General features: G+C 41.0%; 1 long non-coding RNA gene across 2 annotated transcripts in view; it reads right to left on the reverse strand.

Annotated features, from left to right (window-relative positions):
• Positions 1-20,334: 20,334 nt before the first annotated feature.
• The window catches only part of LOC142599880 (uncharacterized), a 37,277-nt gene continuing 31,553 nt past the window's right edge, over positions 20,335-26,058 (reverse strand). For both annotated transcript variants that reach the window (XR_012833286.1, XR_012833285.1), the window contains 2 exons: positions 20,617-20,685; positions 20,335-20,514 (listed from right to left, as the gene is read on the reverse strand). This is a non-coding gene — a long non-coding RNA (uncharacterized LOC142599880). The remainder of the gene's footprint in view (positions 20,515-20,616; positions 20,686-26,058) is intronic.

The raw sequence follows: 26,058 nt of genomic DNA on the forward strand, positions 1-26,058 counted from the left end.
GATTGTGTAATCTATATACTTTGCCACCTGATCTCCAGCCTGAGTACGCTACCTAGCTCCAGTGATTTTCTTTAATGAGGTGAAAATGCATATAACAGTTTTAAATATGCAGGCTAACATTTTCCTCCATCTATAATTATGCAAATCGTTATATAGTTGTCTCTGCATGACAGAAGTAATAACATCTTATAGAGACCCTGTTAAAACTCACTGAAATCATCTACACAGATGGATATTTTATAGAAAATACAACACAGACACATTAATTAGTTACACATCACCACTATCGTCTCCTAACAAGCTATGTGACACGGTCTAAGGCATGTACTGTATAATGATATAATTTTGTTTTGTTTGCAATAGATAACTGAAACACTCTCAAACAGTTAATAAGATCAAATGTAACAAGAAAAGTCACAAGCTGTTACTATTTTTCAAGATGTAGGAGAAGTATGATATATATTTCATATACACTCTTGATTTTAAGACAAGTGGTACCATATTCATCCCTTAGCTTGTTTCCTTCTCTCCTCTCCTTTCCCCACTTCCTTTCATTCATGAGCAGTGGTAGAGCTTGTAAATTCAGTCCCATTTTGCACCCATCCATAGCTCCACAACTGATGGCTATTTATGCAGGATTTAGGCACAGTCTTGTATTCAGGCACTGTTTATGGCTGGGGATACTTATACTTCCCAAGAGAAACACACTACCAGAGGATGCATGTTTGATACCTCTATTTCTACCTGCTTGTTTTGAGGGTTAAGATAAGCAGGAAGTATCCCAAGCTCCTATGCACATAGTATATTCATTTTTTTTAAAAAAAAAAAAAAAAAAAAAGTATGTTTAAAAAAAAATCAATTTCTTTTTAACTTAATGGCAATATTTTAAAAGGAACTTCATTGACATAAACATTTTTATAAACATTGGCATTAAAAAAAAGCATTTGGAATTTTTAAATAGTTCCCATGAGCCCCATTCAGAGCTCACATGAAGGTGTAAGTTGGTACCTCACGCTTCTCCTTCTAACCCTTGCTTCATTTTTTCCATGAGACAACTTCAAAAACCTGTGAAGGAACATGAAAGTCCTAAAGCAAAGTCCCCTGATGTCAGTGTGAAGGAAGAAGAGACTAGCAATGGCCCCTTCCTGGCAATGGAAGAAACAGCATCTTGGAAGGAGCAGAGATTCTTGCTGAAGGCAGAAAAACTAGACACAGGAGAATCTGTCCCTTTTCACCAAACCCTCAGTAATTACATGTCCCGCTTTACCCTTTTCACATCTGTTGCCCACCTTTTCCCATTAGAGGAGAGTACACTCACAAGGGTTTCTTGGGAAAAAAAGAGCAGCTAGCCTATGGTTCAGACCTTCCTGTGGCTCCATGTCCTGTCTGTGCGCTGTCTCACCTGGGGAGGCCATAAAGAGGAGGCATAGCTTCTTCATTAGGGCCTTCAACTCCTTTCTGTCACGATAAGATAAATTCACAAACTCTCTCACCCTGTCCCTTGACCCCCTAGCTCCTTTACCCATCATAAAGTTGCACAAGCTTTATTCATTACCATGCAACCCTACACATTTTAGAGACATTTTTATTCCTCTACTTTTCCCCTTCTTCCCATTTCAGGTTCCCTTTTCCTGCACGTACCTCCTCTAGCCCACTTCTAGTCAGACTGATGAACTGGGCACTTAATTTCACAGCTGCCTCCAAAAGAAGAGCTATTTAAACAAATATGACATGCCTATCCATGCGACTAACACTCGCACAAGCACAAATACACATCAAGCATGTAAATGCCCTCAAAATGCATGCAAATAATTTCTGCATTGACTAAATTTTACCTGCACAGTTTTCACAGCCATTCAGCCAGCTCCAGGCTGTGAGGAAATCTGTACGCTTGGAAGGAGGGCCGTGCTCCTTGTACACCCACCAATTCAATGGGAAACATGAGCAGAGGATAGAGGTAGGACACTAATGTCTGGGGACAGGCTGTTTTGAGGACAAGATGCAAGAAATCTCTGGAAAAGGAGACAGCCTGCACAGCAGGCGCTTGTCTTGGTCTCCTTACCACGTAACAGAGACTGAATATTCAATGGATGGGAGTCTTGAACCTGAATCCCCTTGATCCCTAAATTAACCTGGCAACTGAATCAGCTTTTTTGGTCTACTAAAAAAAAAGCTAACTTTTTTTTACAATTTTTAGGACCACTTTCCCTGGGGAAAGAAGAAAGAGAAATACATATGTCACACACCTATATAAAAAAAAATAAAAGTGCAGATATTTATCTCCAAATTTCTTAATAGCCTCATTGTCCAGTCTCACAGCTGGGATGTGAAAAACACACACACCAAAAAAAAAAAAAAAAAAAAATCATTGTGGAAAGAAAAGAGAGTTTTGTTCGGTTTTTAAGGCACAAAATTTCATGGGACAGGAAAATCGCTTCTCACAAAGATGTATTAAAGCTGCCCTTTGTGGAGTAAAGAAAAATCCCACAGGTCAAGTAGAAGAGAATATGCCTCTAGCTTCAAGAAAAAACCCACAAACTTAATGGAGATCTATTGGAGGACACCGGAGTCTGCTTCAGAGAGACAAAGGGTATAAAGAAAGAGCAGTCTTTATAATGAGAAACCTCTGTTCATTCTCCGAGTGTCAGGGACTTTGCCACTGACGTGCTATTCCTCTTCCTTCTCCTGCTCATTCAGGCCAACTCCTTTGTGCTGCCGTTCACAGCTTTAATAGCTATCTGCTTTGGACATCATTAAAAGTGCTGTGGCTTGAGGCGGTAATAAGTCTCTGATCTGTTTATTAATGACAGCAATCCATAAACAAATAAGTTCCATTTTGCCTGGAGCCTTGCTGTGGCTTAAAAATGCATCTGAGGACCATTTCTGCTTTAAGTTTGTGATTGTGCCGAGTCCCATTAAGTCACAAGAAAATAAACCTTGTGCATCGCAGTGGTTATTCAGTGGTTAATGGGTCCCCCACTGTTCATGAAAAGTCTTTCTATAAGTGCCCTGTTCACTGTAAAACTTACATAGCTCCAAAGCTACTGATGCAGCTAGCTGGAGTAACAGGCTCCTGAAAAGTGACAGATTTAAAGGAAGAAATAGTGTGCGGTTTGCTAGAGGCAAGTTATTTTAATATAATGCAGCAATGACAGCTCTCTACGTTTAATCTTCAGGCTTCTGATTTTCTCCTCGGCATTTGAATTACACAGGATTTAGGGATTTGGGGAGATGCTGTTTTACATTCCCCCTCCCAGCTGTTGAGAGTACCTGCCAGGTTGATGTTGGGAGCCATGTTTTTTAAGTTTCCCAGCTATTTTAAACAAAAACCTAAATAATTGCATGCATAAGAGACAAGCCTCAAAAAGCAGCTGATAGAGGCTTTCCAGGACACTTGGCTGCTCTGGCATTTTCAGCATCAGTTGCACATTCTTAGTCATTTTAATTCTTTTAAATATGTCTGTGATGCCTCTCAAGTATAAGCACATGTATTTATCTAACTAACAGCTTCTATGAGCAAAGGGACATAAGAGTCCAGAGCTTCTGTTCTTGAGTTTCCCAAGATTTCTACTGCTAATCACTGGACTTCATCATGATCTGTTCTGCCAGGTGTAATGTGAGAGTATCACAGCTTGCCCACTGGTGTATATGTGTTTATGGACCTCTGGATAAAGGGCACATGTAGGGTCATGAAAAAATAAAATTATAAAATTCCCCTTCATTTAGGTGGCTAATCAGAAAGAAAACCAAATATGCTTTTAAAAAAAAAAAAAATCAGTGTAGCTTCCTCCTCCTGTAGCTCTCAGAAATAACTGTGATAAATGTGAATATCTCACTTCCCTGCTTTCTGTGTTGTTTTGTCTCAGGCTCCAACTATACCAGCTGAACAGACCAAGAGCCATCTATGGTCCCCAATTAATATAGAATAAAACACTGTGATGCTTTAAAATCTCACATGAGTACATTTTAAAACCCCAAATTCATGACTTTGTGTCTCTGAGGCAGATCAGTAAGCAATCCACTCAAGCCAGAACAGTGGTAGTCTGCGTCTCATCTGCAGACCCCTGGTGTCCATGGACCAGTTCTCAGCAGGGACCAATCATCCAGTATGACATGACCATTTATCTTCTCTTGATCAATTACACTCCAAGGACACTCTTATTTCCTTTAAGTTGATTCTATCAATTCTTTGAGATGTCACACTTCCAGACGAGTCATGAAGCTCTCTGTTCTCAGCAAGCCCAACCTTCAGACGCCTATGTGCATTTTCTATCTGCCTCTCTGGCTTCTCTCGGTCCTTTATTCCCATACCAGTTCAGCGCTTTCTTTAACCAATTCTTACACTTTTCCTCAGAAGCATTTTCACAAAATCTTTACTGATTCTTCTTCTCACCTCCCTCATAAAAAATGAATAAGTTTTTGATCATTCCTGGTGTCTTCCCTCTACATCCAATGTCAAAAGAGAAAAACAATGACCAAGAAGCCCTGCAAGTTATAAAGGTGAGGTCCATATGACTTATCCTTAAACTTGTGCAGTACAGACCTGTTCATCTGGGCCTGTCACTCTGAGCTCTCTTAGTTGACAATTAATTACAAGAAAACTTTGTTGACAGGACAAGATTCATCCGACCCATTTTTTTGCTATCAACTTTAAGATGAGATGCAGTTTGTATTTCTCTCCATTGTTTTTAAAGGCCACAGAAGTTGACTAGCTCCATTACCAACATGAACGTTGTAGAAGTCTACAGGTGGTTAGACAAATCCCAAACTGGGTGATCAGAACATCCAGAGTCAAATGTGGGGCTTGAAATGGAAGTACAGTCCTGGGAGCACAATGAATTCTCTGGTGGGGGGAATGGAAGGGTTGAACAAAGTGAATATCTGGGCATGCGATTTCCAGTCACGGTGTGGGTCAGATGATGTAAGACAGAAACAGCATGACTGGGAGAAATGAATGTGAGGGGGAGAGAGTAAGCAAACTCAAATTTGAAGCTGAAAATTCACCTTTGTCCAGAAATTTAGAAGACTTGATTACATTCTTTCTCTGAGAATAATAATAATAAAAAAAAATTTTTTAAAAAAAATTGAAGAGCCAATACAAGACTATAATAGAATGCAACAAAATACAATAAGAATACAATAGAAGACTTTTAATTAATTCTTGTGAGTTTTGAAGTCTGAGGAAAGGAAAGGAAAGGAAAGGAAAGGAAAGGAAAGGAAAGGAAAGGAAAGGAAAGGAAAGGAAAGGAAAGGAAAGGAAAGGAAAGGAAAGGAAAGGAAAGGAAAGGAAAGGAAAGGAAAGGAAAGGAAAGGAAAGGAAAGGAAAGGAAAGGAAAGGAAAGGAAAGGAAAGGAAAGGAAAGGAAAGGAAAGGAAAGGAAAGGAAAGGAAAGGAAAGGAAAGGAAAGGAAAGGAAAGGAAAGGAAAGGAAAGGAAAGGAAAGGGGAAAGGGGAAAGAGAAAAAAAGAGAAAAGAAAAGAAAATCCACACACTGAAAAGGAAGCTATGGAAAACATTGCTTGGCTGCCACCAAGCTCAGATTGCAAAATATCAATGAGAAAGGCCTAAACGCTCTCTGCTCCTGGCCCTCTGTGTTCCATCATATAACAGAGAAAGCTGTCCCCCTCTCAGCATGGGACTCGGCAAATTCTACACATGATCTTGTAAGCTTGTAAGCTTATATCTTCAGTTCCAGCTCAGATGAAATATTCCCTTGCACTGATGCCCTAAAAATGGAGAAAATACACACATTACCATTTCCAGTCACCACGGCCTTTTTCAAGCACACTTCAGGCTTGTATAGCTGGTGCCAAATCCATTCTAAGGAATAGAATAGGAGGGAGACTAGACTGCAGTTGTGAGACTTATTGATTTGTCTCTCATCTGCTCTTGCTCTTCTAAAACCTGAAAACAAGGCAAATAATACTTTTCCATTCAGCCCTGCATTCTATCCTCTTAAAACTAAGCTGCCTGACTACTCTGCCCTGCTTCTGCATGAGAATAATGGCAATTAAATCTCAATACCATGGGTTAATATCTAGTCATCATATGAATGTAATTTTCAAATTAATACCCAGTAGAACAGCAGCCTCCAAAAAGCTTTCATACTGTGAACAAATAAAAAGATGTTTAGCTATCAGACCCTAAATAATCAAACACCATTGACCTTAATGTCAATAGCTCTTCTTTATTTATTACTTATTCTGATTCCTTTCCAACCAAATAGGCTGACACAGAAAGTATCCGCTCACTTGTGCTTCTGAAGGTTAATATCACACATGGGACTCACTTCATGTGACTTTGGCCATCTGAAAGTTAGGCAACTAGTCTCAGGTAGCTACCTAGGCTTCATCAGTTGAGGATCTGGAAGATTATCTAATTTGTCTTGAATATTTATGTACTGTTCTCTAGAAGAATCTCTACTCCCTCGAGAGGGAACATGAAAGACTAGCTAAAATTAAGGTAATCATAAGGTGGCTAATGTTACCTGAGATTAATCCCTCTATAATTAAGACAATTTGCTCAATACCAATCAAATTCTCTTATACCCAGTTTCTCCTTTGAAACATAGTGCAGCACTGGGCATTTTTAAAGCAAGTCAAGGTTATGCAGTTCATTATACTTCTCTAGTAAATAAGAAATTAGATAACCTGGACTTCATCACAAGTGTCTAGCCATAGGTACATACCATCTTTCATTCATATCCTTTAATCATTTTATTCACGGCAGTTACAGTGAGGATAGCCTCTGTTCTCAGTCAGTTCTAGTGACACACACTGGTTGGAGCTGTGGTGTAAGTGGCAGCTGATGAACGTGGGACACCTCTTACTATTGATAAAGCACAAAATAAGTCCCTACCCAAAGCTGATACTTATTCAGAATGTTTCCTGATACTTACCATGTAGCTGGAAAAATTAGCTTGGTAGTTTTCTCTACTCACACAACACACACACAGATTGCTAGATTGTTTGTAGACATCAAGATCTTGATTTAGTTGTCTGAAGATAAGAACTGGCATCATTTGAGATCCCTTAGCAGACGGAGCTGGCAGGTATGACATAGGACTTGTTGGAGACCCTCTGTCAGCAATACGGGAAGCTAGATGACACACAGGACATGCAATAACATATTAAATTGTACTAGACATCCACATTTCAGCAACTGAACTGATCATCGGGAGTTGGATTTTGTTCAAGATCATCACACTTAAATGTAGGCATGTAAATGTGAGAGGTCTCTAAGCTTCCATTAGAGGCAATAGAAAGTACTCAGTATCGAGTGGAGGCCAGAAAACTGGCATCTCACCCTGATGTAGAAGGTGCAATTCAATCATCTCTACCTTCAAAAGGTATTCATCCCTTTCTGAAGTCACATTTACTATGAGGATGCTTGTCAGGGTGCCTTTGTGCATACAAAAATTTTCTCTCAGCCTTTGGAAAGCCTGAAATGTTTAGAAGGTCCAAAACCCTGCAGTCTGTATAGACAACAGCAGTAGAGCTGCAACAGTTAAAGTGAGTAGAGCATGAAAAAGTGATTTTCAAGTATGAGTGTTTTAATTGAGTACAACCAGGGGTGACTCTTACTTTAAAGATTGTGCAGTCCAGCCCCACCAACCGCAGGATGTTCATAGAATCATATAATCATAGAATTGCTTTAAGATAATCAAGTCCAACCATTAACCTAGCACTAAACCATGTCCCTAAGCACCACATCTAGGCATGTTTTAAATACCTCCAAGGATGGTGAGCCAACCACTTCCCTGGGCAGCCTGTTCCAATGACTGACAATCCTTTTGGTGAAGAAATTTTTCCTAATATCCAATCTAAAATAGATTGAACTAGAGATGTCCTGAGGTCCCTCGCAAGGTGAATTATCCTGTGATCCTGTGCTTTCATGACAATCGGCAAATTCTGAGCTTTTGGCCTAAGACCAAAGTCAACACCACACTTTAGAAAATCCTCTGTCTTTGACACCTCTACCTTTTTGGTTTTATGTCTACCAGTGGAATGAATGCTTTAAAATTCATGTACTTGTCAATACAGAGAGAGACATTAAGAATTACTAAACCTTCCAAAAGTCAGACTATGTTTTTAAAACTCTCTTTCAAGTCCATGACCAACAGCACTCATGTTCACTGTACTGCAGCTCAATATGCAACCACTAGACTACCTCACCAAATGAACAATTGTGAGAGGAAAGAACAAATTTGAAGCTTCCACAAGCTTCCAAGAGAAAGTTATTTAGCACAGTTGTCACTGTAATTTGATGCATTAGGAAAAGTCATTGTTCAGTGGAGCTCAGACTGTTGCCTTCACCTATGGAGAAAGATGGCCTGCTGCCAATTTCTGTCTGCTGCCTGTTGAATGATATGGAAAGACTGGCTGACTCACAGTCTTTTTTTTTTTTACCTTGTCTTTTCTTCTTTATTTAGCTAAATGCTTTCTTTAATTGTTCCTTTCATTTGAAAATAAAGATAAAAAGGAAACTAACAAAGGTTCTCTACATGGCTAACTTTGTAAGAAAGCACTGGGGCACATTCGTGGATTGCTTTAAATAAATTCATATATTCTGGCTGTGCTTTCAACTCAACTAGGCATGGATTAATGCTATTTTATTCATACACTGTAGTGTCTCCTTGGAATTCTGAAACATTATTTAAATGTATATTGCTAACTAGATGAGGTTTGTAAGTTTTCAGCTAAAGCTGTGTAATACACATTAATTATGCAATTACTGTCTTGGGTCTGAATTTATATAGGCAATCAATTTACTTGGGTCTTTCTGCACCATTATTGACCAATACACAACAGATGTACATTACACATGCATGCAAAATACTACTATAGATACATTAGAGGCAGAGCTTGCAGCATTTCCTATTCTGCTTGCACAACACTTTCTAATATTAAAATTTATTTATTCAATTTGGAAAATTTTGTTTAAAATTTTCTCTTAGTATCAAATATTCAATAGTATCAGAAAATCTGATCAAAAAGTAGGCTTAGAATAAAAATATGAATAATGTAGGGTTTTTTGTAGTCCCAGAACAGACCTAGTCTTCTAACAAGAGTCACTAGGATGCAATTTGAACCTTAGTTTATATCCAAGATATAGAGATTTCTCTAGCTTTCCTTCTCAAGCCATAACCCTTGAAATGTGCCAAATCTCAATGCTATGACAGAAGTATACAAAGATCTCAGTAACAGCCAGTGTTCCTCAATGCTTTACAAAACCCAGCTCTCTGCCCTGTGATCTGACACAGTGGCATTTCTTACTCCTGCTTTGTGCTGCATGAACAAGCTGGGGTGTGTTCTCCCTCAAAGTAACCCTACACACAAGTCACGTCCCATACATGCCTTTTAGTCCAAACAAGAATCTGACCAACATACTCTCAAGACCCCTAACTCTGAGACTAGACCATATCTCTCTTATCGCCTTCTACCAAGCAATAATTGTTTAATTTTTAATGCTATTAAATGCTTATTTTTTCATTTGACTAAGAAGTATCTTACAGGATGGTAGGATATTTGGATTTCTTCCTAGCAGAAGACCCACTGAACTCACTGGCATCCAATGCTCATCCTATGCTTTCAGCTAAGATCTGTCTGTTAGGCAGCCCAGGAACGCCACAGGATTAAACTCTGGCCAGAACAAAAAGAAGGGATAAGAAAAACTCATGAGCCCTACCAAGACTGCAATACTTCCAAGGAGTCCTCTTCACTTGCTGACATCCAACACTGAGATGCCTTCGTAGCTTAGGCCCTTCTAAGTCAGAAAGCACCTGAGAAGACATTTAAAAAACTGCAGTTCCAAAGTGAGACACTTTGACTCAACCAACATCTTACTGTAGGTGCAAAAGGTACCTTTTGAATCCAGGTCTAGCTCCATGTTTGGACTGAACTCAAAAATACACAATGTCTGGACTTTATGTGTCTACTGATCTTTAGCATTTCCGTACCTGTTTGAGAAAACATCTGAAAGGTGAAAAGTCACAGAAATCAGGAAGAGGACAAGCTACAGTGTTGAGAATGAATTGCAGATAAAGGACATTTTGTTTTGTTCCAGACTATTCTGGGTAATACCTAGTGAGGACACAGAAAACAGTTTTTCCAAGACTCAGAAAGCTTCTTTGCTTTGTATTATTTACCTGGCAAACATAGGGTGAAAGGTACCAGTGTTACAGAAACTGGTTTTGACATTCTGTGGTAACATCTAAAAATGAGAGCTAAATGCACATGTCCTCACCCTACACACCTACGTGAGAGCTACATCCAAGTGGACATGCTTTTGAGATGTTGAAACTGAGCTCTGTCTTGGTGTAGGATCAAGCATCACTAATTTATGTCCTATAACACAATAAGACTGTCTGAATCACAAGAAACATTCTGGGATCTGCAATTTACTTTGGCTCTTCTTCTGTTTTTCTTTAAAATATAATGATCCAAATGTATACAAGGTAAGCTCTGGGGATGAGTGAGGACGTGGAAGGAGAACCTGCAGCACCACTGCAGGCCCTGGATTAATTTGTCACAACATTTGCTTTTTGCAAATTCTTTCACTCTTTTTCAGAAAAACAGAGCAGATTGTGAGCAGTGTAAGTATTTTGTCTCTTTGTTTGCCCTAGTCTCTAAAGGTGGCTACATTAAAAAAAAAAAAAAAACCACAACAACCAAAACCCACACAAATAAACCACCCTCAAAAAACACCACACAGGGATAAAAGAGAAAAAGAGGTAATAACTACTCACAAGCACTTGTCTTCAGATTCCACTGACTGAACATAGCTGTGTGCTATGTAAGTCCTGTGTATCAAGGTCAGTCATTTGGGCTCCCTAAATAATCAGTGGTTGAAAACTGGCACTGCTAGAGTGTGACTTATTTTTTCCAAAGTACGTCTCATCTCAAGTAGGCATCTAAAACTGGTCAGACAACCCCCTCCTGTGTCTAGAAAGGGAGCCTCTGGTGACTAGCTCAAAATACATCCACACGGCAGAGAGCTGGGCAGGGTTCAGTTCACCCTAAGTCTAGGAACTTGGTTCAGTTCCTCACGCCTTGGCACCTGAAGCCAGTTTAGTGACCCTAGGCTATCACAGGTACCTACACGGAGCCAGCAGACATGATGCGGTAGGTACAAGAGACCCATGCTTTGCTGAAGTGGCAGCTGAAAACCAGGCAGGGTACCTAACCTACCTAAAGTAGCATTACACACCCATGTGCAGGCAAGTGAATCAGCTCAAGAGTCCTCCACCTAGGTATCTACAAGCACAATAGGTGTGTAAGCTTCTGTTAAATAGCTAGTTAATAGACCTATAGCCATAAAGTCAAATGTCTGTGATCAATATAGTCAAGAGGACCTGTTATCCAGCAGAAGACCATTTCTCACTGATGCTGCTTGGGATGAGAATGGCCTAAGAGTGTTGCATGCCTGCAGACTTACAATCTACAGTCCTGCTTCCTTCCCACTTTGGTACCTTCTCCTTTTCAGAGACATGGGCCTATCAACAGGAACCAGCAGAGTTCTGGAAATCCTGATACAGAGAAGGTGGGAGGACAGCTCATTCAAAAGGGTGGTGAAGGGGCATGGCGGATTGGTAGAAAAGCATTTCAGCATACAAATGGCTACTGGGATTGAATTTCACGTGAATAAAACATGATCTACAGATGAGCTATTTTAGAACTGAAGTTCTCAATGCTTTTGCATCCACAGAACTCCAGCGAGGGCCTGGATTTCACACTTGACACTAACCCAAGCGTTACCAAAGGGCCAGAGTCACAGAATCATAGAGTTATAGAATATCTTACGTTGGAAAGGACCCATAAGGATCATCAAGTCCAACTCCTTGCTCCTCACAGGGGGTAACACTAAACCATATGACTAAGAGTGTCTGAACTCTGAAAGGCTTATGACTAAGAACTCTGAAAGGCTTGGTGCCATGAGTCTTAGCTCTGGCTTTAAATTTTAACAGCAAAGGACCCTTGGGGTAGGGGTTGGGGCATGGGGGCATTGACTAAGCCTTTTTAAGGAACTTTTTGGCCCTGAGAGAAAGGAAGAGAAACAGAGGAAAAGAGAAGGAATGTATTTGCAACTAAAATTCGTGTTTTAGCCATTCTATTGTGGCTAAATTTCTTCTCTTTTTTTATTAAAAGTAGAAAGGGAGAGGACAAGTAAGGAATCTGAAAACTAACAACTTCCAATGTGAATGGAACTGCTAGTATAGTTTACTTCATATTAAGATAACAGTTGGGGTCTGAAAAACTAAGAATCCTTAAAAACAAAGAAAGTCTCTGCTAGACAAGATCTTTGTCTCCTATTCACCATATGGCATAATGAGGCCCTTGCTCGCAGAGCCACACTTCCTAAAACTCGATTACTTATAAAATCCATTGCTCCCTCAGGTAAGGAAAATTTTAAAGCTTTTCAAGTGGCAGAATTAGCAAAGCTATTTGGTAGTGTTTCTCCTCCTAGGAGACTTCTCTTCTCAGCTGTTGCTTCAGCCTGGCAGCCCAGATGAAAGAACAGCCTAGAACAGAACAGATGAGGGACTCTGCAGGAAGGGGGAAAAAGATCATTTTCACACCATTCACAAGAATTGAATCCCTCAGCCGCATAGGGATCTAAAATTAGCCTTCTCTACAGGCCTTCGACTTTTTAAGCATTTCTAACAACTCACAGACTAGAATTGTACTTTGCGGAGCTGCAGGAACCACCCTTACTGAAATTTTGTTTGCATTGCTGAAGAAGGAAGTAGAAGGGTGTTAGGATGCTAGCTATTCCTCTGCTTCGCCCCCCCCCCCCCCCGCCCCCCAACTAGCACTTTGAAGAAGTTCCCTCACAGGAAGCTAAAGCTTTGATTCATCCCTTCCTCCCTGCTTCTCATTGTCACTGTCTCTCCACACAAGTGAGATATCAAAAGATCATGACGATTTGTTGGAGTAAGTTGCAATCAAGCAGCTACATTTCAGATCCTGGCAAAGGTGATCTAAATACCCCATTCAAAAATACATTTGCCCAGTCTTAAAAGAGCCTTAACGAAAAGTTCTACTAATCAACATTTAATGAACATTATCATAAATATTTTTGACAAAATGGCATGCATGAAAGTTCATCTGTTCTAGCAGCAGAAGCAAAATCAGATTAAAACCTTAATTAAAATATGAAGAACAGGCTTGTCATGATCTTCAACACAGTGGAAGATTCCTTTTTTGAAAATCAAGCTCTCTCTTGCTGTCGCATTACACTATGTTGTTAATGAGCCCTTTCATTTCTCCCTGCATAGCAATATATTTAATCTTAGCTGCATATTTTAAATGATTGATGTTCCCCTAATTACATTTTATGATATATTGTGCTGTGCCACCTCTAATGAGTAGCAAACATGGCATTACCTCACTAGTACTCAACCACAGAAATCAATAACTGACATTTATTCAATGAACTGCAAATTGTGATTCACTAGCTTCTCTTTGCGTTGAGTAAATTCTAACTGTAATTAATTTTCATGCATATCACAAATAGCAAACGCGTGCATGGACTAACTTTAAAAGCAATTTTCTCCTTCCCTGGCTAATTACAACAGCAAAAACTCTCAAACCATCATTCCAAGGGCTGAGAACAATCAATGCCTTGACAGAAGCCATCTCCTTAGATGGGTAGAGCACAGTCATTGTTTACACTTTTGAGAATACTTCAGAGCCATTTCCTAAGACATGAGGTTGCTCCTGTCTTAGTGAATGAAGGTGGGTGGTCTCATTCACAAACAATCTTGCCTACATATATTTGCTTGTGTGCAAGAATGAGAAAGAAACTTCTCATTAGCTTTGCCACCAAGAAACAAATATCCTACTGTAAGAAATATATAACTGCCTTTTTCAAAAGACAAACTTTGTCAGGTGCCATCCAGAACATGTAACAAGAGAGCCAACTCACTGCTATTCACCAAGTGAATGAGTTTGCTTGTAAGCAATATCAAAGTTGGAAAAACTACTACTCATTGTCCCTTTCCAAACTCCTACCTATGCCTTTAGTTAGCTTGTGATTTCTGTACTGAAAATGTCCACTCAAATCAAAGGTCAGTACCCGGGGACTTTACAGCTAGAGCTCTATCGGCACACCAGGGCAGGAGCAGAGGTGTACAAATGTACCAAGTGTTAAAGCTGAAGGCTCTGAAATTGATAGCAAAAGACTGAGTCATTTTGGGATCAGCGCAGTCCTTCACACTAAAACAGAGCACCCTTTCAGGGGTAGCCGTACAGCTGGGGATTTAAACCTGCAGTCACCGAGAGCCTGCATCCACCTCAGTAAGCTAAAAATGTCTGGGACTGATCTCAGGCACTGAGGCCAGCTGGTGCAAAAGGGCCTGCATCCATTCAGTGTTCAGGTCTCTTGCTCTCCAAAACACACAATGTGCCTCTTGGAAATACCTCTGGCCTCTGTTAATTCCCAAACAGTGCTCAGGAATCATGTGAGAGGCTGCTACCAGGCCTGGGCCAAAACTGTACTGGGGACCAACTCTGACAATACAGATGGTGGAGTGCCAAGCCCAGGAGAACACTCTGACACCACCTAATTCACCAATAAAGGTGTAGCCAACATTTTCCTCCTACAACCCAGCACAGATTTCAGCTTTGTTTCTAAACAGTTCCCCTTCAGCCTTACGACATCTACCTTAAACCTCTGAGGTCAGCTTTCTGCAGCAGATACCATTTGCTGTTACACCTTTGGCAGGGTTCTGCATGCATTACTTATTCTGGATTTATTGGTATTATTAACACAGAGTGAAAAAATGCAATGGAATATGCTACATTAGAATACATGTATTTAGTTGTAAATTGCAACCCAACTGCAGTCTTCAATAATTACTGTCAGTGTTATCCTGGTGTCCCAAAAGATGACTTCAGGCAGATGATATCTGATGAGAGCCAATCTGACCAACATAAACATCTTATTCACATCTAAGCCTCAGGTGTTTAGTGAAGGAGTGCTCCTAAAGCATGTCCCTAAGTTCTCTGAGTAGTCAGCAGGCACCTTTGAAGACCTCCAAACAGACAGCCTGCCTGGCTGATTGAGGTATCCAAAATTAAGCAGGCAAGATCTTTCTCTAAAGTCTCTAAAAGACAGCTGTCTCCTTCCATGAGGTAAAGAGCTTAGGACACCTGACTTTTGAGGCAACCCAAGTGTGTGTGTGAGTTCAGTACCTCAAGCAGAGATTCCATTCTGCCCAAAAGAAACACTGAATTTGCACCTGCCCTGGTTGTCAAGCTTGACTCTTCACCGTCTAGTTCTGTGCAAAGCAGGAATAAATACAATAAAAATCACACTGAGTCAAAGAGTTCTTTCTAAATACCAAAAAGAAAAAAATAGGAGTTCATGCAAGTTTTATTTTAATCTTTATTTTAATGGTCACTTGCAACAAGTAATAAGAAAATGTTGATTTATTTTCGAATTAAACAAACAAACCTCATTTATGTAATACTTTGACCACCGCTCATTTCTCAGACTTGCATCAAGTTCAGTGATTTAAAGGAGGCTTCAGCCTCAGGTCTATATCTGCAAATAAACCAGTATTTTCTTTCTCAGCCCATACAACACAAAGTTATTCTTAACTCCAAAAAAGACACTCTTGGTTCCTCTTGGCATCCTTTGGGAGGAAAAGAATCAAGACAGGCAGGTGGAGAGGTCAAATTAATCGTGAAGTAGAGTTATCACCATGATTTTAAACTAATCATCAGTTTGAGTTTCTTTTCAACCTTGCCTCCCTTTTTAGCTTTTTTCCTAAGTGTCTTAAAGACAAGGATGCCTCAGGGTTGGCTGTAGACTAATTGCCAGAATCCAACTCTAGATGTGAGAAATGGCAAAAGAGCCATTTAGACACATTTAGACACATTTAGAGCCATCTTAGACAGATGCCCAGACTCTCATTGGATTTTCCACTAATATTTAAGGCAGATGGACAAAAGAGGAAAACTACCAAACCACAACTTGCATGCCTGATTTTTTTTAGAAAAAAATTCACTTTTATGCCAGTTTTGACACATTAATTAAGTCACACTAAAACCCCTTCCTGGTCTCCTGAAACTTGGTTATGCTGTATTTCCAAAGATGCTTCAGCTTCTATAAAATATAAAACTAATGTGAAGTTACGAAGTTAATTTAACCTACCCTGGGCAAAAGCAGGCCTCTATCAGCCTTGAATGGTTAATCCATAGACAAGCCTGCTAATGAATCTGCTATTCTACTGAGGTTAATGAGCCCTTGAGCATCTGGTGAAGACACAGACTCTTAGCAATTAGTGTCTTTTATTCAAACCAGCTGACATGCTAGGCAGCAGTTGATTCCCCACTTTTATTATATTGTTGCCATAGTACCTAGCATGCCAACTCTGAGCCTGCATGGACTGGTTATGTTGGTTAAGAATGGATTCCTTCACCTTTATGCTGAACCCAATGATATAGGCTTTATGGAGTGGATTTGAACCACAAAGTCTCCTTTCAGGTCTTTATGGCTTGTATGCATGGTCAACAAATCTCAGAAATGAACTCTTCCTCAAGAGAGATCGATTCGATTCAGTTCAACTATCAAAGGTCAAACAGGATAGGTAGTGTATCAATACAATAGGCAGTGGAAAACTATTGCCTATTCCCTGTTAGCGATACTAAGATATACAAAGACATGCATACCCGAGCAGTGTTACTTCCCAGCATACATTGCTCACGTGTTGGCTCCTAGAGCACAAAGTACATGTGGGAAATGCAGGATTTTAAATTGCTTTTGTGCCGCTGTATGAAGCTGTACCTGAAAAACAATTCATTTGTAAGGAAAGAGTGGGGGACGAGGAGAAAAGAAAAACTAAAGAAATACTATTATTCCCCCTTAATGTATAAAGAAAATGAGGTACAGAAGGAGGTAACCACATCATCCATTTTCAGCTACTTTACTATCTAACTTGCATGCTCTGAATTGCCCCCTGGAGGATCCTACTTCTTGTCATTGGCTGCACATGGAAATTGCCAGCCTTACTTATTACCTTTAGTCTCTAAATTGTAGCTAAGATAAATCACCACAACAGCCTAAAGTAAATGTTATATACATGCTTCAAACAAGCCAAGGGTTCTGTTCCAGAGTGACAGCTGCTTCCCTTGGGATGACTCTAGTGGCTCTTACTCCTAGTTATTCATCCCACCCTTCTCTCAACATATGAATGTCTCAGCTGGGACATTGCAACTGCAAATGAGGCAGCAACTAAACTGTCATACTTCACAGGCTTTTTCAGGTAAACTGGCTTCCCTTAATAAACTAGGCTGACACCTGTGACAATCAAATCTAATTTAATATTGATATTGAGGTAGAACACACATATCAACCAAGCCACATTATCGTTGCCCTGGTCTCTGTTGTACCATACAGGTTGCTAACATTCACATAACCTATCAAAGGGGGGTTCATATATACACAGTTGGAAGAAGACTGAAAACACTAAAATCATAGTCCATTTAACAGCAATCTAATTTTCACAGTGACTTAGAAAATTTAGTGGGGAACATGGACCAAACTTCTGACTCTAGACTAAGTTACAGCTATGTATATATTGTCCCTGAGAAGCAGACTTCAAACTGCCTTGGTGTTTGTATGGGGAAGTTTTGATTAGTAGCTGAATTTCAGAATTTCTGAAACTGTATATTGCCCTACTAAGCACATCTGAAGTTAAGAGCCAGCATTCGACTCTATGGTTTTAATTCAAGAATCATCTCAATTTAAAAAAAAAAACAAAAACAAACAAAAAAAAAAACAACAAAACCAAATAAATCTAAAGTATCTGTTTTAAGTAAGTTCTCATAATGTAACAAAAAGCTAAAAAATAATATCGTTTAGAAGAATATGCAGCCAGAATGTAGCTACCTCCTGGAGCGCTTTCAGCTATCCTTAGTAGTGCATAAAAAGCATCCTAACTCATCCATTAAAATAGCTTACTGGTCCAAGAACATTGATCATTTATATTATACTTGGGATATTTTTCTCTTTTTTGGTGTTGTGAAGTGCTTGAATTATGTCTGTCTGCTGTGAAAAGCAATTCCTTATAAAATGACCCAGGAAACTACCAGGAGAAAATGTGCTTTTTCAAATGGAAAAATCTTTGCTCTATTCCTTCATTATTTAGCTCAACTGTAGAGATCCCCAAGCCTGTCCTCAAATTATCTTCACCTGGGTCAGTTGGCCTAATAACAGCAGTTTGTTGCCCAGTACTCATTTTTAATTAATCTTCTTTAACAAAAATCTCTGTTAAACAGCTCTCAAATTTTGCTTTTCATTGGAAATTGAGTTAACCTTATCTGAAATGACCACAAACAGGTGCTAAATTAGTCCTTCAGCATTTTCTGAGAGCAAACATTTTGAGATAGGACTTATGTTATATGATACAGAATATCCCTTTGGGGAGTTCAAGTCAGCTGTCCCGGCTGTGTCCCCTCCTAACTTCTTGCTCAACACCAGCTTAATCACTTTGGGAACTGAGTGACAAAAAAGAGAAAGGTTTGAGGCTGTGCAAGCACTGTTCAGCAACAGACAAAACATTGCTGCATTATCAACACTCTTTTAGCCACAAATTCAAAACACAGCAGCATAAGGGCTGCTGTGAAGAATGTTAGCTCCATCCTAACCAGACCCCATACAGCCAACAAAAGAAATACTGAAAAGTTTTAGCAATATGTATAGAGTTACACGTATATAAACACACCTGTGTACCATAGTTTCCTAAATAACCTACATTCCTCATCCCTCCAGCACAGCTATTTCTGTGATTTTCTTAAAGTCCTAATGCAGGAGCCTTTACTCACACGGTAGAACAGAACTCACCCAGCCATGTGGGCATAAAAGTCTATCCACACTGACCTCAGGCCAATTTGATCCTACTTTAAAGAAGAAAAAAAATATATAGATAGGCCATCTGATGTAACAGACAATAAGTACTTCAGGACATGTCTGACAGTAGAGGTACACTTAGATCTTTTTATTGACATATGTAAGCATTTCGGTATAAAGACATGGCTTGGGTTCATTTACTTTTTAATTCCTAGCAGCATTAATTACATGCCTTCGCATGGTTTTCACTTTGATTCTTTGATAAAGCATAGAGGATGATTTTAAAAAATTATTTGTCTAGACACTGATTGTTGTTGCCATAATTTAAAGTAACATTTGATCTTGCCAGGATTTTATTTACACATCTCAGTTGGCAACACTTTCTCATAAACACGGACAAAAATACCCAGTACATTTTTATGATAGTCTGTGATATCTTTTCATTGCTCTTTCAGAATGATGTTCCTATTTCAGAGGCACTTAGGGGTAAAGTGTTCTGTGAAGGGTGATTTAATCCTCCGTGCTGTCTTGACAGGCCAGTTCCTGGGTTGGTCTGACCATCATTTAGAAATCTTTCAGATACACTCTGCAGTCTTTTGGGTTTAGGAAAACTCACTTGATAATAACATTCTTCCATCTTTGGCTGCTGGGGATGAAAATTAGACTTTCCAATCTGAGGTATGTGCTGATAAATTGGCTTTGTAGAATATGCAATCGTGTAATCATTTTCATAATGCAGGGAAAGTGTTTTCCTTGTTTTCAGTTGTTGGGCGTAAGAACTGTGATAGCTCTCTGCATCCTTGTATGTCTTTTCCTCTGCAGAGGATACGGTACCTGGAAAGGAAGCAATATTTTTAAGTCCTTCAAATTAATATGAGGTATTTTTCCAGAATTAAAAAATCTGATATGTTTTACTAAATTACAAATAATATATTCTCATAGTAACGGCTGATTTTTAGCAACCTGTATAAAGCCAGCTATAATAAACGTATAACTATGTAATACATGTGATTCAACACTCAGCGGTTCCATTGTTCATATATCTCATTTATTTTTTTACAGTGCACACACATATAGCATGGACTTTGCAACACACATGGACAGACATAGACCAAATATTTCAGGAGTACCTGATGATTTTAATGTCTACATTTTCTGCTGCTCAGCTTCACGAAATTTTAACACAGCAATGCTCAGCACATGCTCACTCTCAAGCCTCTCTCCGACGTGCCAAACTGAGCATCCGAAAACAAAGCCCTCAGAAGCCAGTCACTTTGGGGTTTGACAGTGTTTAACATGGGACTGAGCCTCCTCCATGATTTCATACCTTAGTAACGTCACTGAGATGTTTCATGTGTGAGTCAGGGACACAAGTGAGTAGGGTGTCAGACAGTCCTACTTTTCAATCTATTCCTGCCTTTTTTCATCCAGGGGTTTTGGAAAGGAGAATTATAAGGTTTGTTTCAGTTCATTGCCTCCACTTATGTCTTGCACTCCAAAACTGAGATGTTAAGTTTTATACTTTCCAAGCTGGTTTTCCATTATCTCTGAAGGTGACATCTTTAGCCTTTCTCTACTGATACTGGAATGACTGTCATTAAATTCACCGTATCCTCTCCCACTGTCCTTCACACTCAATTGATCTGGAGCTGAATGGGTACTAAAAACAAAAGGAAACCATTAAAATTTTCTTTTCCAGGCACCACAAGAATATGAAAGACAATATTTCCAACTGTTAATTTGGAGAAATAGACATATTTACCTTAAATTGGAAGCAGACTTTTCCTCCAGCTGAAGAGATGAAGGACGAAAAGAAACAAGAACTCCTCTCCTCTCCTAGAAGAGAAAAATATCTTTGCTTATTCCTTTGCATAGATTTAAATATAAGCATGGCTAAACAAGAGTTTCAGATTAAAAGGCATTGAAGAGCAAGAACGAAAGAAAAGTTCAATAATAAACATAAATACAGCACAAACATCTGCATAGTACTTAGCTGCAGTATAACCTGCATATTTACAGGAAGAACAAATCTGGTTTTCTCTGTTTACAGGTACAGAAGCTGAAGCACAGAGGAATCAGCCATTTGGGCACTTGGCAGCCTCGTCATTGGGGCCCTTCTTGGGGTTGGCAGCATCCAGGTCAAGCAGCAGGGAGCTGGGCAGCAAACCCTCAGGCAGCTCCAGCATGACCGAGCTCTGGGCAAAGCAGGGCTGTTGTCATGGGGGTCAAGGATGGGGATGTGCATGGTCATAGAATCATAGAGTCATAGAATGGTTTGGGTTGGAAGGGACCTCAAAGATCATCTAGTTCCAACCCTCCTGCCATGGGCAGGGACACCCTCCACTACACCAGGTTGCCCAAAGCCCCATCCAACCTGGCCTTGAACACTTCCAGGGATGGGGCATCCACAACTTATCTAGGAAACCTGTGCCAGTGCCTCACCACCCTCACAGGGAAGAATTTCTTCCTAATGTCTAACCTAAACCAACCCTCCTTCAGCTTAAGGTCATTACCCCTTGTCCTATCACTACACTCCCTGATAAACAGTCCCTCTCCGGATTTCCAGTAGGCCCCTTCAGGTACTGGAAGGCTGCTATAAAGTCTCCCCGGAGCCTTCTCTTCTCCAGGCTGAACAACCCCAACTCTCTCAGCCTGTCCTCACAGGAGAGGTTCTCCAGCCCTCTGATCAGCTTCATAGCCCTCCTCTGGACTCACTCCAACAGCTCCATGTCTGTCTTGTACTGGGGCCCCCAGAGCTGGATGCAGTACTCCAGGTGGGGTCTCACAAGAGCAGAGTAGAGGGGCAGGATCACCTCCCTCGACCTGCTGGTCACACTGCTTTTGATGCAGCCCAGGACACCGTTGGCTTTCTGGGCTGCAAACATACACCCCCAGTGGCTGTGCTGCTGTCCTTGGCCACCAGCTCCAGCATGTAGGTGGGATGGCACTTGTGGTCCCACTCCTGGAGCAGCACCAGGTCAGCACAGTGCAGTTCTGCACCTCCATGCTGAAGGGGCTGTTGAGGGCCGCTCAGGACAGCGATGGGGCAGGGGAGAGGGAAGCATGGTCCAGGGTCGATCAGAGAGGAGCAGTCCCTTGTGAGCTTCTCTTAGCTACTGCTGCCATACCAGCAGGGCATTTCAAGCAAAGAGGGCACAAATGACCAGCCCTTCTCTTCCCCCTCAGCTTGACTGATCGGCAAGAATCCCTTGCAAGGTTAAAAGACATCACTTAGTGACAGTACTGCCAGCTGAGGATATAGTTAGAAGAGATTTGCAGAGATATCAAGGAGGAGGGGTTAAAGCTATGTTATGAGATCCTTTCTTTAACTTGCTCTGAGCATACAATGTAATGCAAAGAGCATTTATTTAAAATCCCAGAAAAGGAGAAATACAAGGATGGTTTTAAAGGCTAGCAGCTGTCTCACCCACCCAAACAGCATGTGCCAATGGCCTGTTTCTGAGGTCACCACCAAATTCACTCTATTTAACCTTCTCTTTAGAAAGTAGCAAAAAATGAAGTCCATGGAAAGAGCACAAACACTGCAGAGAAGCTTTAGCTTACTCTGATTTCAGAGAGGACTCTCCTGCTTGTACTGAAACACAAATGACCAATGACCAGTGGAACTAAAGAGGTTGGTCACAGCTAGAAAGTGGCAGAAACTTAGTTTTATGAAATGATGCCAAAAGGAGTCGTGCAGTCCCTCTGTATTCGACTGGCTGTTTCTGAGTCAGACTGATTTTATGCACTAGTGCACTTACTGGGAAGCAGTTGCTCTGCTCCACTTGTCGGTCTCCAGTCCTAGCAACAGTGGCAAAATTATCTTTGAACAAATCCTTTTTATAGGAATCATGAATATTTCTTTATCCTATAAGCTCCATACAGAAAATCTCCCATCTGTGAATGATTTGATTTTCCAATATGTCTTTTTAACTTGATAAAGGCAGGAGGGTTCTTTTAGCCCACCAGGGCTGACAACTACTGTAGCATTTCAAGATATGCTTTTGACAATGATGATTTAGGGCCCAACCAGTGCATTGGCCTTATTTTTTCATAATCAAGCCTGAGGTGGCAATGCTTTCTGTTAGCTCTTCCGGGACTTTCTTTGCTTCTGTCTAGGATCACATTTGCTCTGGGCGTCATGGCCCCGCAGGCTGACTGCCATAGGTGCATGATCATCCTGTTATTTTCTTGCACGTGCTGTGACCGACCATGTCCGAACAAAGCAGCGTGTGCTAATGAAGGACATCTGGATTTTAAAGAAAGACATTTTCAGAGGCAAGATCAACACTACACCCATGAAGTGACAGGTTATGCAGACACAGTAGATGTGTCCCCTGTGGCATCAGGCATTGACCTGACCCGGGTCACACACTCTACAGCTTGCCAGGCCTGCTTTAGTCTCCGGGGTGGATCTCTCCATCAGAGTCCTGGAGAAGACCGACCTGCTGCATCTCCACGTCGGGTGGTCCGGGGAGCCCCCAAGACACCCCCTCACACACAGACCCCCAGGCTGTTGCCCCGTTTGCAACGCACGCACACAGAAACCGCTCGCTCTCCCGTTTTTAAGGACGAATCGGGTTCTGGAGGTGTCTATAATTCCCTGTTTGAACTACAGAGGGAGCCCGGGGCTCTGCTTTGGAGAGAGCGGAGGGACGGGCGGCGGGATGCGGGCGCGGCCGCCCGGGCGGGGCGGGGGTTCGGCACCGGTCCCTGGGCGGGCAGGTACGGCCGGGGCACCTGCCCTGCAGCCACCGGCCCTTAAAAACCCAGCCTAGGTGCGGCCTAAGGCAGCTTTCCTCGCCTCTCTGTGAAAATATAATAGGACAAGACCCCCCCCGGGCAGAGCCTGCCAGAAGGAGGAGAGAGTTATGAATATGCAGTTATACACCGCAGATTTAGTTGCCTCCTCGAGTCTTCTCCAAATCTCATTCCACACATTTCATATTCACTAGCTCTAATCATGAAACTGTCATTAGCATGTTTTGCGAACAAATGAAACCGCAGGGAGGCTGCTTCAGACTCCCCAAATGTAATGCAGTGAGTGGTGAGAAGGCTGGTTTTAATGGAAGCAGAAACTTCTGCAAGACCTTGAAAACTTCTGCTCTTTTACTCCTTTGTTTTCCCTGTGAGGTAAACAATTTCTGTTTGATTTTTATCCCTGGTGCAGATTCCTGTAAAACCTGAAAACAATTTGCATTTCTCAACTGTCTGCACATTTTGTAGATTTTATGGCAGTATGCTATCACATGCAATAGCTTCAAGATTTAAACACCAGGAACTGAAAGCATTAGGAAGGAACTGATATATTTGAGAAATAAAACTGAAAAGTAGAGGTTTTGGGGGTTCGTTTTAATTTTATAATTATTCCTTGAAACAGAACCAAGGTTAATAATCTAAACCAAAAGCATACAAATGAGATATGTCTCAATGTCTTATTAAAATCTTCTATATTACATTCTTTTGTGATCAGAACCAGAGGGTTCAGCCTGCTAAAAAGATATCAGTAAAAATACTCATCTCTTTAACAAAGCATATTCCAAGAATATAATTCAAGTTCACACAGAGCTAAATATGCCATATATTCAGTACTCTCGTGACAGGTTAAAATATAGTTGAGATTACTAGAGTGCAGCAGAGTAGGAACAAATCATCTTTATCAATTCAAAGCCATCTTTTCTTTAACCAGATGGAAATTAAGGAAGAATCAGAATTAATTGATATCTAGGTGCAGAAGAAGATTTCTTGAATTACATCTCCTTCATCTTATCTAGAGCCTTTCAAGCCTTTTTCACCTAAAGTGTCTTTTCAGATACATGCTAAACTGACAGCATTATAAGGCTACAGCAGGACAATATTTGTTATTCTAATGATTTATAACCAACTACTTATTAGCAAAGGCTAATACTGGATCCATCAGTCTGGACACAAATAAATTAGCCATTAACTTTCTGACACCTAGCATAAAACAACCAGTTAGGTCTGGCCATCTAAGTAATTAATTTAGGTTCTTTTTGTGAACACCATGGGGATTATAAGGTGGGCTGAAACTACTCATGTATCTCAGTTGACTAATTTATATTAAATGCCTATTTTTTAGGCTACTGAAGCTAGGGAAAATGAACTCCCCGTCGCATTACATAGCTATAGTAGGAGCCACTTCCACACAGGTACACAGGTTTCCATCTATCTCCCACTGGGAGATTTCTCAAAGTCTAGCCCTAGGAAGCTCCTACATAACACTTTTCATCTTTAGATTGTAAATGATTTTACAGAGAAAAGCAATTACTTTATTCCTAATCTACATATGGGGAAACTGAGGTACAAAGAGAAATCAAATCGGTAAAATCCTGTGAAGATGAATAGGAACTAACTGATCACTCTCCTTTCCAAGACAACAACCAAAGAGCATCCAGGGGAACTGGCATACAAGAGGTCCAAAATAGACTGAGGGGGACACTGCCAGGGCACAGCCAGGGCTGCTCTACAGCAGGAGGGGAGTTGGGAATGGAGGGTGGCAGCCAAGCAGGCAGGGGCAGTGTCCTCACTGATAGGGACACAGTGCCTTCATACCCAAGCAGAGCAGGTCTGGAGCCCTGGCCCTCTGATCATCTTTGTGGTCCTCCTCTGGACTCAGTCCAATAGCTCCATGTCTTTCTTGTACTGGTGACCCCAGAGCTGGATGCAGTACTGCAGGTGGGCTCTCATGAGAGCAGAGCACAGGGGCAGAATCACCCCCCCTTGACCTGCTGGTCATGCTGGTTTTGATGCACCCCAGGACATGGTTGGCTTTCTGCGCTGCAAGCACACATTGCCAGCTCATGTTTAGCTTTTCATCACCAACTCCTGCAAGTCCTTCTCTCAATGCATTCTCTGCCCAACCTGCAGTTGTGCTTGGGATTGCACCGACCCACGTGCAGGACCTTGCACTTGGCCTTGTTGAACTTCATGTGGTTCGCATGGGCCCACCTCTCAAGCCTGTCAAGGTCCCTCTAGATGGTATCCCTTCCCTCCAGTTTATTGACCACACAGCTTGGTGTTGGTAAACTTGCCGAGGGTGTGCTCAATCCCACTGCTCATGTTGCTGGCAAAGATGTTGAACAGATGTCCATAAAAGATGTCCTTTGCATATCTTAGAGGAGGGTATGAACACCTGCTCAGCTGACCCATGACTCATGGTCTACTGTACTTGACTCCTTAGCTT

Source organism: Balearica regulorum, chromosome 1 (assembly GCF_011004875.1).
Source record: "Balearica regulorum gibbericeps isolate bBalReg1 chromosome 1, bBalReg1.pri, whole genome shotgun sequence".
In the NCBI taxonomy this organism is placed as follows: domain Eukaryota; kingdom Metazoa; phylum Chordata; class Aves; order Gruiformes; family Gruidae; genus Balearica; species Balearica regulorum.